The sequence below is a fragment of the Anopheles merus genome, chromosome 2R (genome assembly GCF_017562075.2).
Source record: "Anopheles merus strain MAF chromosome 2R, AmerM5.1, whole genome shotgun sequence".
NCBI classification, from domain to species: Eukaryota; Metazoa; Arthropoda; class Insecta; order Diptera; family Culicidae; genus Anopheles; species Anopheles merus.
The window spans coordinates 52,224,705-52,237,007 of NC_054082.1; the positions used below are offsets into that span (position 1 = coordinate 52,224,705).

At 44.2% G+C, this 12,303-nt stretch overlaps 1 protein-coding gene and 1 long non-coding RNA gene across 18 annotated transcripts in view; one reads left to right on the forward strand and one right to left on the reverse strand.

The window, feature by feature from the left end:
- LOC121589001 (protein groucho-like) overlaps nucleotides 1-12,303 on the forward strand; it is a 193,981-nt gene that overhangs the window by 36,213 nt on the left and 145,465 nt on the right. The window lies entirely within an intron of this gene.
- LOC121589002 lies at nucleotides 1,856-3,354 on the reverse strand. The gene is made up of 2 exons (XR_006004254.1): nucleotides 3,157-3,354; nucleotides 1,856-3,033 (listed from the first exon to the last, which is right to left on the reverse strand). It is a non-coding gene; the product is annotated as an uncharacterized LOC121589002 (long non-coding RNA).

A 12,303-nucleotide genomic window follows, 5' to 3' on the forward strand; every position in this document is an offset into this window, starting at 1 on the left:
ATAATTTGAAACAAGTAATTGTAAAAAAAAGAAATAATTATTACAATACTCAAGCTGTGGTGGGAGTGAATGTTTGCTCTATTCCCCCAGCAGCTAACGGGAGCGAAATCGCTTCTGTCCCGGTTGATATACGAGCTACTACTAAAGGCACTAGCGTCCGGATGGGATATTTTACGGCAGTTTCGTGTAAACAAATCTTCAATCTCCATCTTATGGCAACGCACTTAGTCGTCGCTGGACAGAGAGAGAGAGTGGAGTTTACCAACTACCATTTCTCCGGAAGTCGATGAGTAATGGATGCGATTGCTCCATCGGTGCCGCTGTGTTGCTTTAAGGGCATTTGATAAACGAAAGAGGTGTTGACGGGTGGTCGGGTTCGTGAAGCGTGAAACTGAATTGAATGGATTTTTTCAGTGGTGTTCGATCTAACGTAGCATGACCGTTTAGAGAAAGATTTGGAGTTTAATTACAGATATAATTGTTGAACTGTTTTGGAATGTTTTTAAACACCTCAACAGGAGAACATTATGATGTTGATATTTCTTTAATATATGAAATATTATAGCAATTAAAACGAGTTTTAATGCATCTGTAATTGAAATCTCTTCCCAATTGTAACCAATAGTAAAAAAAAGCTTATTTTACCTCTTGTATTGAAAATCCATTCGGGCTCAAAAAACGCCATTTATATCAGTTGCCCAACCTGAGTGTGAGAATGTGTGTGGTGCCCGGCTTTTGATGTTATTTTTGTGTCGATGCCGTTATTTTTGCTCCCGACAGAGACCATATGCATTTTCCTATTTCACACCGTCATTCATTTTCCTTCCATTCGGTTGTTGTTATTTTCCCATTTGCTTCTCCTCCTGCCAGCCACCCCTAGCCCACTTCCCTTTTCCTCCAAACAGTGCTGGTAGCAGCGACCAAACAGACTCTGTGGTCTGGGTCTTGGTTAAGCGTAAATGATGATGATTATTTCGTTCGCTGGTGTGTAATTGTGTGCTCGAGATGGGTTTTATTTCATTCGTTGCCCCTTCCACCGATGTTTGTGTAGGTTTATGCTCCGGGTGTTGCGAGTCTCTAAAGCCAAGAATTGAAATCAATTGAATATTTGATTTGTTCCGAGAAATTTGAGACCCCGTGCTTGAACGCTCTTGATCATTCAATGTGAAGGCTGTGGAATAGGTTCATATTGATGAATTTTTGATGATAAGAATGTGTGAAAGACCAATGAATAATGCCTCTATTTATGAAGGTGTAGCATCTCAGTTTGCGCCCAATCGAGTGGAGGAGAAATAAAGGGCAAAGCGGAAAGTTCAATAATAAATTAAATATCTAAACATCTAATCATCTAAAAATAATCTAAGATATAATAATTGGTAGATGTGGCACCGTAGGTTTGTTCTTTAACGATTTAAAACCGACAAATGGTTCTTAAAACCATCCACCCCGTTCCTATTAAAGGTCGTGTGCTTTAATGTGCTATTAGAAGGGCTTATTGACGCTGGTCAAGGTTGTAATTGTACCAGCTTCATTCATTTCTTCAATTTCTCTCAATTTTTAGTCCGGCGAAGCTGAAACTACGCCAAAGCGTGTTTGTAAGCACATGCGCACTTGCAAAAGACGGTCCCTCGGAATGCTAGACGGTGCCAGAGCTTAGAGCTCCGGGAGCAAGAAACTGCATCTAACAGCACGCCCTGACCACCGACAGTGAAAGAATATTTGTGTCTGGTTGGCCTAGCGAACGAAAGGAAAAGTGGTTCAGTCCATCACCACCGTTGGGGGTGGGGTTAGGTGCACCTTTCGAAGACATACGACTCCGTTTTCGGATGCCTCGGTGATGATGATATGTTTTAGCTCCATGAATTACACACTTGTAAATAGATGTTTTATTGCAATGGCACTTGAGGGAATTGTTTACAACATAAAAAGAACAAACAAATCGTTCACTTAGTTAGGCTTTCTCCCGATGTTGTGGAGCAGTTCTTTGATTCCTTCACTTTACTCCCTTTGTCAACTTGCTGCAGCCGCGAGTTCGCCATCTTCTTGCTGGTTTCCTTTTTGCGCTCGTCGTAACGCTTTGGGCCGAGCTCCTCTTCCGTCAAGATACGACTCATCATTATGCTGGCGGCAATCATGTTTAGCTTGTGGTGGAAATGTTCAAATGAATTTTTAAACAACTAAGATAAATAACAGCGCTTGTGTTTAACGCGTTCACCGCAAATAGCAAGGTCGTTTCGGTGAAATGAAAATCACGTCAGCTGTTGATGCAACGCAGCAGCGCACTAGAAAACTTGTGTTCCTCTAAACAGCGTCCGTTCTTAGGCAGCGGAGAGCATACCGTTGAAGAGTGCCGCCACTAGCACCATACGGGCGAGGTGAAAATTGAGGCCGCATACAAGACAGAGAGTGCGCCTGAAAGAGAGAGAGAGAGAGAAACTTTCAAGTGTGTGGGAAATCTCCCGAACATACTGGAAGCGGTTTACTATGCGAAGGAAAATCGTTGCGCCGCGCAGCGTTTGCTCGCAATTTAAAGATGATGAACTGGCTGTCGGTGTGTGCGTGTGTGTGTTGGTGAGAAATTTCCTTATTATTTCGCGCACTCTCACAGATCAGTTGTGTTGGAGGGGAAATAAGTGATTTTCCCCTTTTTCTGTCCTCAAATGGCAAAAATACGCTTTATCTTGTACAATCTTGCCGAACGCGCAACGAAAGCTTTGCGGCGGGGGTGCTTTGCGAATAAAGTAAAGTTTGATTGCTTAGCGACAGATATAAAGCAGCCCTGAGGGTGTCTCATTCTCAAGGAGGGAGAGGGGTAGGGGAGAAGATGGTCGCAGGATGTTGGCAATCAGAGCACTTAAAGTCGGAAGCATTTCTATTTGATCACTAATTTTCACTTACAGCAAATAAGCGACGCCCGGAACGAACAACCCCAGGGGTGGCCGGGGTGAGGTGAGAAGGAGGAAGAATGAGGCGGCGGAGCTGCGGAGGACCACAATCAGGGGAAAAATAAACCAAGATGGCCGCCGACAGGTGCTGGAAGACGAAGATGAGCACCGTTTGGTGGGATGAAAAGAGAGAGATAGAGAGAGAGAGAAAGAGAGTGTAAAAGAGAGTGTGTGAAAGCTGGAATGCCATTTCGATAGAAGTGTGACTAACAAGTGGTTAATGGAGCGTTTTTTCTCCCCCTATGGGAGGATCGAACGGACGGGGCAGGGTGAGAGGCCATTCCGGAGGGTGGAGAAAATTGAGTAACATAATACCGGTGTGGTGTGCCATACGGTGGTCGTGTGCACTGAGTCGGCCTTCGCAGATTGGTGGTTTGGTGTGGTGTGTGGTCCTTTTTCTTCCCTGTTCGTTTTTCCTCCCTTAGCATTGCTCTTCACTCACCCGCCTCCTGCCCGGGAAACGATAACTGGTATGCTCATTTTAAGTGGAGCGCAGATACATCTTTTCTGCCCGGCGTCGTAGTGTGTCGCATCCCGGGGCAATTTGGCGGGGAGCCGGTGTGGTGATTGGGAAGCAGATTTTGTTAGCTTAGCTGAACGGATGAGCTTGGAGTGGTGGTCGGTGACACGCGGGGATAATGAGGCAAGCACTCATTTCATCTCGTTCTCGTTTCTCTGTTGCGTTTGCTAACTTTTATTAAGCGTGTCTTTTTAGGTGTCATTTACTTTGTTGGTCGTTTTTTCCGTGCGGGGTGAAACGCTCAACAATCCGGGGGGTAGTGATTGAGCGATAATTAATTGGTGTTGTTGCCTTCTTTGGTAGCGAAATCGAAGTTGTGGTTTAGAAGAAGTTGAGTTTATCGTTTACCAATTGTTTTTTAGATTTTTCGTTTATGTTAAGAGTAAATAATCAATTAAATAAATACAGTATAAACATATATTTGCCTTTTGAAAGCGTTCAGTCGCCTCTTTTACTTTATAATTTATAATGCCCACTAACTCCACTAACTTCACAGAAATTGGTAAAGGTCTTTGGCTCTTTCTGGTTCGTATAACATTCACATCAAAAGGTATTTTCTTATTGAACTTAATTCGTATCTTGAAGCGTTTGATTGGAGATTGAAATGTTGTCGGTCAATTGAGAAAAATCGATACATTTTTTCTTCTTTCGTTTTTTCACTCTCAAATATCATTCCATTTTTTTCACATACCTAAAGAGCCTATTTGCCGTCGGTATGGCTATGAATTTAAATATCGCTATTTGACGCGATAGTGAGTCTACAGAAGAGAGGGTATAGAGGGTACAATTCCCCTACTATTGCCTTCGCGTTGAATTTTCCGACATTATTGCGTTTATTCACTTACCGTTCCCCGTAGTTATCTATCTTTTCGTGTTTTCTTTCCTTCCTTATCGAGCAATGCTAAGAGCGGGGGGACGGCCATATCAAAATACCACAATACACAGAAATATTTGTAAATGGTGTTTCGGTTTCCCCGCTGCTGCTGCTATGTCGTTACGCTAAAGTGCCACTAATGGGTGTTCGTCGCTCGTCGCAAAGCGAGAAAAGGAGGAAAGGACACGCTCGGCTTCCTCGTGAGCGAGTGAGACACTGTACAAGCAAAAGGACCGGAAGGAGTACGATGATGATGGTGGTGGTGGTAGTTTCTCAAAGCGAAATTGAGTGATAAATCGGCTCGAATCACTTCGTCACAGCACCGCCACCACCACCAGTTGGTGGGGGAATCTCTTTAGTCGCTCGTCTCTCGCCAAACGATTTACAAATTCACTCCTCGGCACGCACCGATAAACGGCAGTGAACAACGACGCAACGACGGCATGCACAGTGTGTGCATCTTAACGCGCAGCTGCCAACTCTGTTGGTGGGGAAAATGATGATTCTCCGCCACACGCCGATGGAGACGCATGGTAGCTCTCACTAATACGGTAAAGTAGCGCCGCCGAAGCAGCAACCGGAAAGGGGAACTGCTTTCTTTCGGAGGAGAATCGAATCTCACGCTTGTAAATATTGCACCATGTTTCTGTGTGTGTGGTTTGTTTCGGTTGGTGTGTGTGTGTGTGTGTGTGTTGTGCACATAAATCGTCCCTTCTTCCACAAGTAATGGCGGCGTTTATTTTGGATAGCTCGCAAAAGGAGCAATAGCCTGGCACACTCCCATGACGATGGCGACGGGGCGGAGAACGATGGTGGGTTGTGTGTTTACGCGGGGGCCCTATGTGTTTCACGCGACACTCTCGTGCGAAATGTGCTCAAACGTAAAGTGATTGAGTTCAACTTTTGTTTTGGTGGGGTGTGAGTTCGCGGTTCATCTGGTTTCACAGATGTGTGTTTTTTGCTGTTCGGCTTCGTTTTTTCTACTCAGATTCACTTAACCAATTGAGTGGCAGAGAGGCAGAGGGGGTGTAGATAGCGGTAGAAGTGACATGTAAATTGATAGAGATGGAAGAACACGAGCGTGCAGAGGCTTGTTTGTGTTGTGTTGAGTTGTTTTTTTTTATATCTGACTAGTAGCACATAACACATATTGAAGAAGCAAGCGGTAGGAGCAGGGACGGAGTTTGGGCGTAGGGCAGGGGCGGCTTGTAGAACACTGATTGCTTCTTGATACACAAACACGATCGTCGGTAACGGACACAGCACCCAGCCCTTCGATGCTCCGCAAAGTGATGTTATTTTTTCAGCTATTTAATCGGACTAGAAGTTTCCCACGAGCGAGAGCACCGTTTGCTGGAGGGTAGCACCTCCGTTGCGAAGTGTTGATGCATGTATATAGATGCACGTACGCACTCACCGACACAACCACCCAAAAAAGTGGTAAAAAGATCATCGAAAGGAGTGAACCACCATACTGGGGGAACAGGAAAGAGAAAGAGAGAGCGAGACAGTGAGAAAAATGGCGTGCGAGTGAGAGAAAAAATGAAGCAGCGCGTTCGCTGTGGCCAGAGTCGTTGCGGCCATCGATATGGTGACTTCCGGCTGATGATCCATGGAATCCGCGTCAATCCGTCCTCGGGGCGGGCGTTGGGTGGGCTGGGGTGTTGGGATAAGCAAACATACCCCCCCCCCCTCATTCCTCATCGGCGTGTCTGAAATGAACGACATGCGCACAAACGTGCCTCGGACGTGTGGTTTTCAAAGATGGAAGACGGCGCTGACTATTGGTGACACACGATTGGTGGCAATTACGTTTGCCCGGTTCGTCGTTTGTGTATTATTTGTTTTTGTTTTGGGGAGCGAGCTGTACAAGCGGCACGCTTTTGATCCTTCCCCACCGGCCAGCACCGCGCGCGGGTCGCGTTACATTCGACGGCTGCAGCTCAGTCGCTCGCCAGACAGCGAACGGAACGGTTTGACGGATGGTGTCAAGCACGCGCTGCCGCTTGTGGAAGTAGATGAGCAACATTCGACCGATGACGACGCGAATAATTACGATTGTCATTTATATCGTGTTGAAAGCTTGGTTGATGCACGGAAAGGGCATTTCTTTGATGGCGTTTTATTTTTCATTGGCAATGGTGACCATGCGTCATACAATAATAGTTTTCATGAAAAATACATATTAAACACAAGCATAATTAAATTGTGGTCATTATACAAAACAACAAAACATTATTCGCACATAGTTTCTCGTTGTCTTTTAACTATTATTTAATATTTGTTAAATACTGGAAAGGGCTCAGTGCATTATATCACTTACGATGTTTCTCCTATGGTTCATTATTTTGCATTTCTTGGTTTGTTGCAAACTGCAACAGGACTTTTTCTTTCGCCAGTTGGTAATTATTTTTTAAGTTAAAGCAAGCGTTTTTAAAGCTTTCTTATTATTTTTTTTTTTTCGTTAGAGATGCTAAAAAATCCGTCATTTTTCGTGGGCTTTGACGAAAGAGTGTCCTTGCATCTTTCGCTTAGCCTAGATCAGGATCTTTCGGGAATGCTCAACCTGATCAGTGGTAGAGACACAAGAAATAACACTGTGCCAGCGAATCGACCGTTAATAATAATTCACATGTATTTTACATAATAATTTAAAACATGTTTGATTTTCAAATATGTTTCCTCTGTACTGAAATGTATTCTTTCGAGAAACTTGTTAACAAGTTAAACTTTAAATTATTAAATTTTAAGGCACACCTTATTAAGACATTTACCTCGAAGCTTTACAAATGAAATACACGAAGCATATGTAATGAAACGGAATAGCGAGGAAGAGAAAGAATTGGTTGAAACACCATCCTTAATTGTAATGATATTTTTCCCCTTTACAGATATTATTATTATTGTGTGCGGATAGTTTGATTGTTATAAATTTAACAATTAAATTATCCACGCACAATAATAATAATATCAGTAATGGGGAAAATATCATTACAATTAAGGAAGGTGTTTCAACCAAGCGATTGAATTCAAATGAGAAATCAAATGAAATTACTCCAATGAAAATGTTTTTGAATTTGTTATCAAACAATTACAGAAAGGAAACACATGTTGTTTTTATTTGATTAAGACACATTTGTTAAAAGTAATTAAATTAGTACGCAATAAAAGTAAGAAATTTAGTACGAAAAGAGGCATTTTACTTATTTTTTATCAAAAAGAAAAATAGGAAAAGGACAAGAAACTTAATGATACTATTTAAAAAAAAGTAAATCGCAGCATTTAAATTGAAAGTTATTAATATAGAATTTATGTTATTTGTTAAGAAAATCAATTGCTAGAAAATCAAACAAATTGTGAGAAATCGTTATTATATCTGGAATAATTGTACCACCATTAAAAACTGTAGATGGGGTTTGATTGTTGTATTTATTTTTGTTGACGGTACAATGAAAAAAAGTAAGAAATACTCCTTGCCAAGGAGATTATTCTCACGGTATTTGAACCTTTCAAAATAAACCGATCCGTAGTGAAGAAGCCCAGCCAAGAGAGGGTACAGCAGAGAGTAGTACAACATCATCATCATCATCGTCGTCGTCGTCATTTTTCAGTGGATGCTACTCTGGTGAGTGTTCTCCTTTTGCCCTGGAGTGGGAGTAGTGGTCTCTCCAGACCGTGTACGATGGCCCAGTGAATAGCCCAGTGCCCAGTTACAAGTGCCCCGTTTCGTCAAGTTACAAGCCCCTCCCGTCGTGTTTCCCCGCAAGAAGCGCGCGGGCGCGCGCCACAGACACCACCTTCTAACAGTGTGCGGTGCTGTAGTAGCTGGCGGGCTACGGGACACAACGAGGCATTTTCGAGTGGGGTTTTCTTTGTGTTTACAACGGGTAGAACACGGCGCGGGGCTGGAGGGTTTTGTTGTTGACCCGGTTCTCTTGGCACTTTTCATCGTTCGTTGTGCCGGTTCGTTGCCAGCTGCCTACTGGCAGCCGTTATTTCATTTACCTTTTCGCCACACTGGATGGAAGGAGGTAGACGGGGAAGGGAAGGAATAGGAAAGAGTGTTTGCAAGTGTAAGAAAAGGATGCACCCGGGTTGAGCACGATTCACCGTACCCGTACCCTCTCCTCTCCCCCGCTACGACCGTTGTGTTTGCCAAGGGTGGCTTGGGTGCAGGCAAGTGTTGAGAAATGTTTCTTCTATTTGATGGCCCGAGTGTGCAGCCCCTGTCTCATTTTACCACTTGACTTTTGTATGAACTTTTCCTGAAGCTGCCTCCTTCACCGAGGAGCGATGATGGCACAGGCACAAGTGAGTGAGGCTCGAGCTTTGGCGAACAAAACAGGCTGGACACCTTTTGCCTTGTGTTGTTAGCGGGTGGAGTGTAGAATCGTTACTCGAGTACACACCGAAGAGCCGCCGGAAGACGAGCAGCACACTGTGTAAATGGTTTGTATAGGGGTTTTTTTTTCAATACATTCTGTTTGTGTGTGTTACATCGCTCATGTTTTATAGAGAATGCTTCCGCGTGATGGTTTTTCGCATGGGTCGGTTTTATCGCTCCTCGTGGCGCGCTGCTGGTACTCGACACGCGACGGTGCTCTGGAGGAGACTGGACGGTGCCAGCGGGGTAGTTCACAGCTTAAGAGGCGTATAATTGGGATGTGGAGAATTTCTTCCATGCTCTGTATATGTATGGGAGGGTCGGGTGTAGCTGTCGGTGCAGTTTCTGTTGTCGTTACAATGGTGTGTACAGTGCAAAGCAGCTATTTTCTTTGTAATTTAAAATATCAAGCAGGTTTAATTAGGGAATGTTCTTTCCACGGTACTTAATATGTAATGTTCTTTTCCGTCACACAGCGGCACAACGGTATATTCAAAAGAGTTGCATGTTTTATGAACGTTAGTTTTCAATCATGCACTGTGAACTGCGCGTCTAGATCAAGGACAACATGTCTTGTACGTTTTACAAGATCGCTGCCTAGACTGTGTTCTCCGAACAGGGGTGGGAAAGCATTTTTTTAGAAGCTTTTTTTGTACGATTGGTTTGGATTGGAGGTACATGTTTTTATGATCGTGTGCTCTACATACTCTCTCCGTTCAAATGGAAGGAAAATTGGCAACAAACAAAGGGATGGAAGAGCAATCGAAATGCAATTTGTTTCTGTTGCTGAATGTTGATCAGTTCTCTATAATAATGAACCCTTCACCCAGCAGATGATGATTGGGTAGGTTACGCCACAAAGATAGAAATTGCTCTGTTTATATCGAAACAAAAAATTACAATGTTGTGAGGGCCGTTTTGGCACAGTGGGTTGTTTGAGTTGTTTCTTTTTGTTTTATAAACTTTTTACTATTGAAGTAGAAGTATGCAAAGCTTTTATTATTTGTTTTGTTGAGATTGTATTTGCAGCACGGTTTTTACTTGTAGATAGCAAGTAATAGTAAAACCAGTGAATATTTTGTCCCATTTCAATAGCGCGTAAATCTCATCGTGCTTCATTACACCAAGATTATATCGCTGACCAAGAGACAGAGGGAGAGAGAGAGAGGGAAAGGAAGGGCAAAGCTCAAGGGCACGCAACCGTCGGTGGTCGGTGGTATCCTCTGCGGCCCAATGATGATGATGGGGCCTGGATCGTGCGAGAGAAAATTACCTTTTTTGCTCAGTCAACGGGTTGTCGGCTGTTCTAGAAAGTCAGAAAAATGAAGCAAAAATGAAATAAAATAAATCGAAACGACAATGATGCTGATGATGATGTTTTGCTGCCGCGCGGTCATGACGATGCTCTGCTGCTGACGGTGATGGCAGAGCGGAGAACTTTGCTCAAGCAACTGCGCGTCCTTCCCGTTTGTGTGTGTGTGTGTGTCCCCTACCCCATCACTTCCTTTCCGTGCGAGCGAATTGCTCCGTTTAATGAGTGTGTTGGGTGGTAAATTGTCCAACCAGAGTCCGGAGCGCAACCGAGGAGGGCCGGCCAGAGCATGTGAAACCGCTGGGGGAAGCCCTTGAAAATTGGCCAGTATCTCTGCTCTTCTCGCGCTCGGTCCAAAACACACCCACCCCACACCAAGCCAAAAGAAGCGTCCGTTTCACTCCGTCGAGAACGGGGCAAGACGCAGCGGCAATCAAAGCGTTTCATTCTAGCTGCTTGCCTGTTCCGTTTTGCTTCTTCTTCTCCTCCTCTACCCCCCCCCCCCCTCCCCAGGGGGAAATGGGACGTTGGTGGAGTTGATGGCGTCGCGAGGAAGGGAGGCGCATGTTGTGTGAGCATTCCTTTTTGTCGTGGCCCACCTTATCTTCTCGCCTCTTTTCCGCAAAAACCCGATGGCCAAACCAGAAGACGACACACCGTACCAACCGGACGAACATCGGGAGGCTCCACGTGGAGTGCAAAATTTTATAATTTACTTCTGAACACGCACGCAGACACACACAGACACAGCCGCCAGCCATATGGTTTAGGGAGGAGGGGTAAGGGTTCTCTTTTCTCATATAATCTTCCAATTTCCAGCTTAGTTTTTGTTGCTGTGCTTTTTGTTGTTGTTGTTGTTGTTGAGGAGGAGGAAGAGTGGTGGGGTTGTGTTGCTGCTGCCCTCGTAACATGCTCGGTTGCAGCTTGTCGTTTTATGCGGTTCCTCTAGCAAGTTGCACTAACGTCGGAAAATGCTCGCTCTTGGTATTGGTTTGCGGTTTGAGGTTTGAAGCCATTCGGAGTGGTAAAAAGTTGGTTTAGTTTTAGGTGTTTTTGTTTTCTTCTTCGGTGCATTACTCATATTTTTGTTGTGCATTCATTTGTATTTTAGTTTAAACTGTTTGGCTGATTCTCGTTTTATGTTTTAAGGGGAAGCTTAAGGCGTAACCTGTTAAGGGGTTTTTTTATTTAAATAATGTTTTAATATTTTAATATATCATAATGTTCGCAAACCAATTCCTACTGAAGATTCATATATTTAGAATATTTATCATGGGAAAAAATTGAGCACCTCGTTTTCATTCACATATATGTTTTCCTTGCACGATCTTTCTTTGTGAAGAATAAATACCCTTTACTTGGATCGTATGTTTTTTCTCTTCCTTTTTCAACCCTGTCATTTCGAATGCCGTCCTTGGAGAACGATGCTACATAAATGTATTCACACACAAAAACCCTGATAAAATAGCGAATCACAGACCGTACGGATTTGTTTTTTTGTTCAACTCTCCGTTCAATTCATGTTTCGAATGGTCAGTGTGTTTTTTTCCTTTCTTGTGCATTGGTCATCGCTTCCCTTATGATCTGTGTGGTTTTTTTTGGTTGCACTTTTGCGCATTCTCGGCATGGGGTTTGTGCCTTCCGTTACCTTTTCTACCCTTTCTTTAGCGCTCTTTCTCTCTCTGCGAGCTTTTGGCTCTGTTGTTTCTGTTTCCGTAGGTCGAAGGCGTGCACAAGGCGAGCGTGTTGTTGATTACAGTTATTATCGTTATTATTCGTGTAGTGTTATTTTATTTCCCCACACCACCCCCTTTCTCTCGGTGTGCTGTGTGACTTTACGTTAGTGATTTTGTGCGCCGATGTTGTTTGCCGCGCTAAATTGCGACCAAGGCGAAGAGCGAAACACGCGGAAAAAGGCGGACAGATTGGGTTCCCCGCGAGTACCTCAGGGCACCGGCGCGGACGAGGAAGTGTTATACCAAACGACGTTGAGCATTCGGTTTCGGGGTTTCCCTTTTTTTTGCTTCCACACTCGCCCACCGGCAGCAGGAACGCACGACTTGACACAGGGGGAAGGTATTGAAAATAAGTTCTTCGTTTCGGAAACTATCGTTCGCTCGATACCCGCGCGGCTTTAGTTTATTTCCTCGTCGGTTTTGTCGGACCTGTGTGTGCTCTGTGCGAACGAGAGCTGGCAGACAACAAGAGAACACGGGGCATGATGGCACACCATTGCGGCATCGAGTCGAGTGGCGTGGGGCAAGGTGA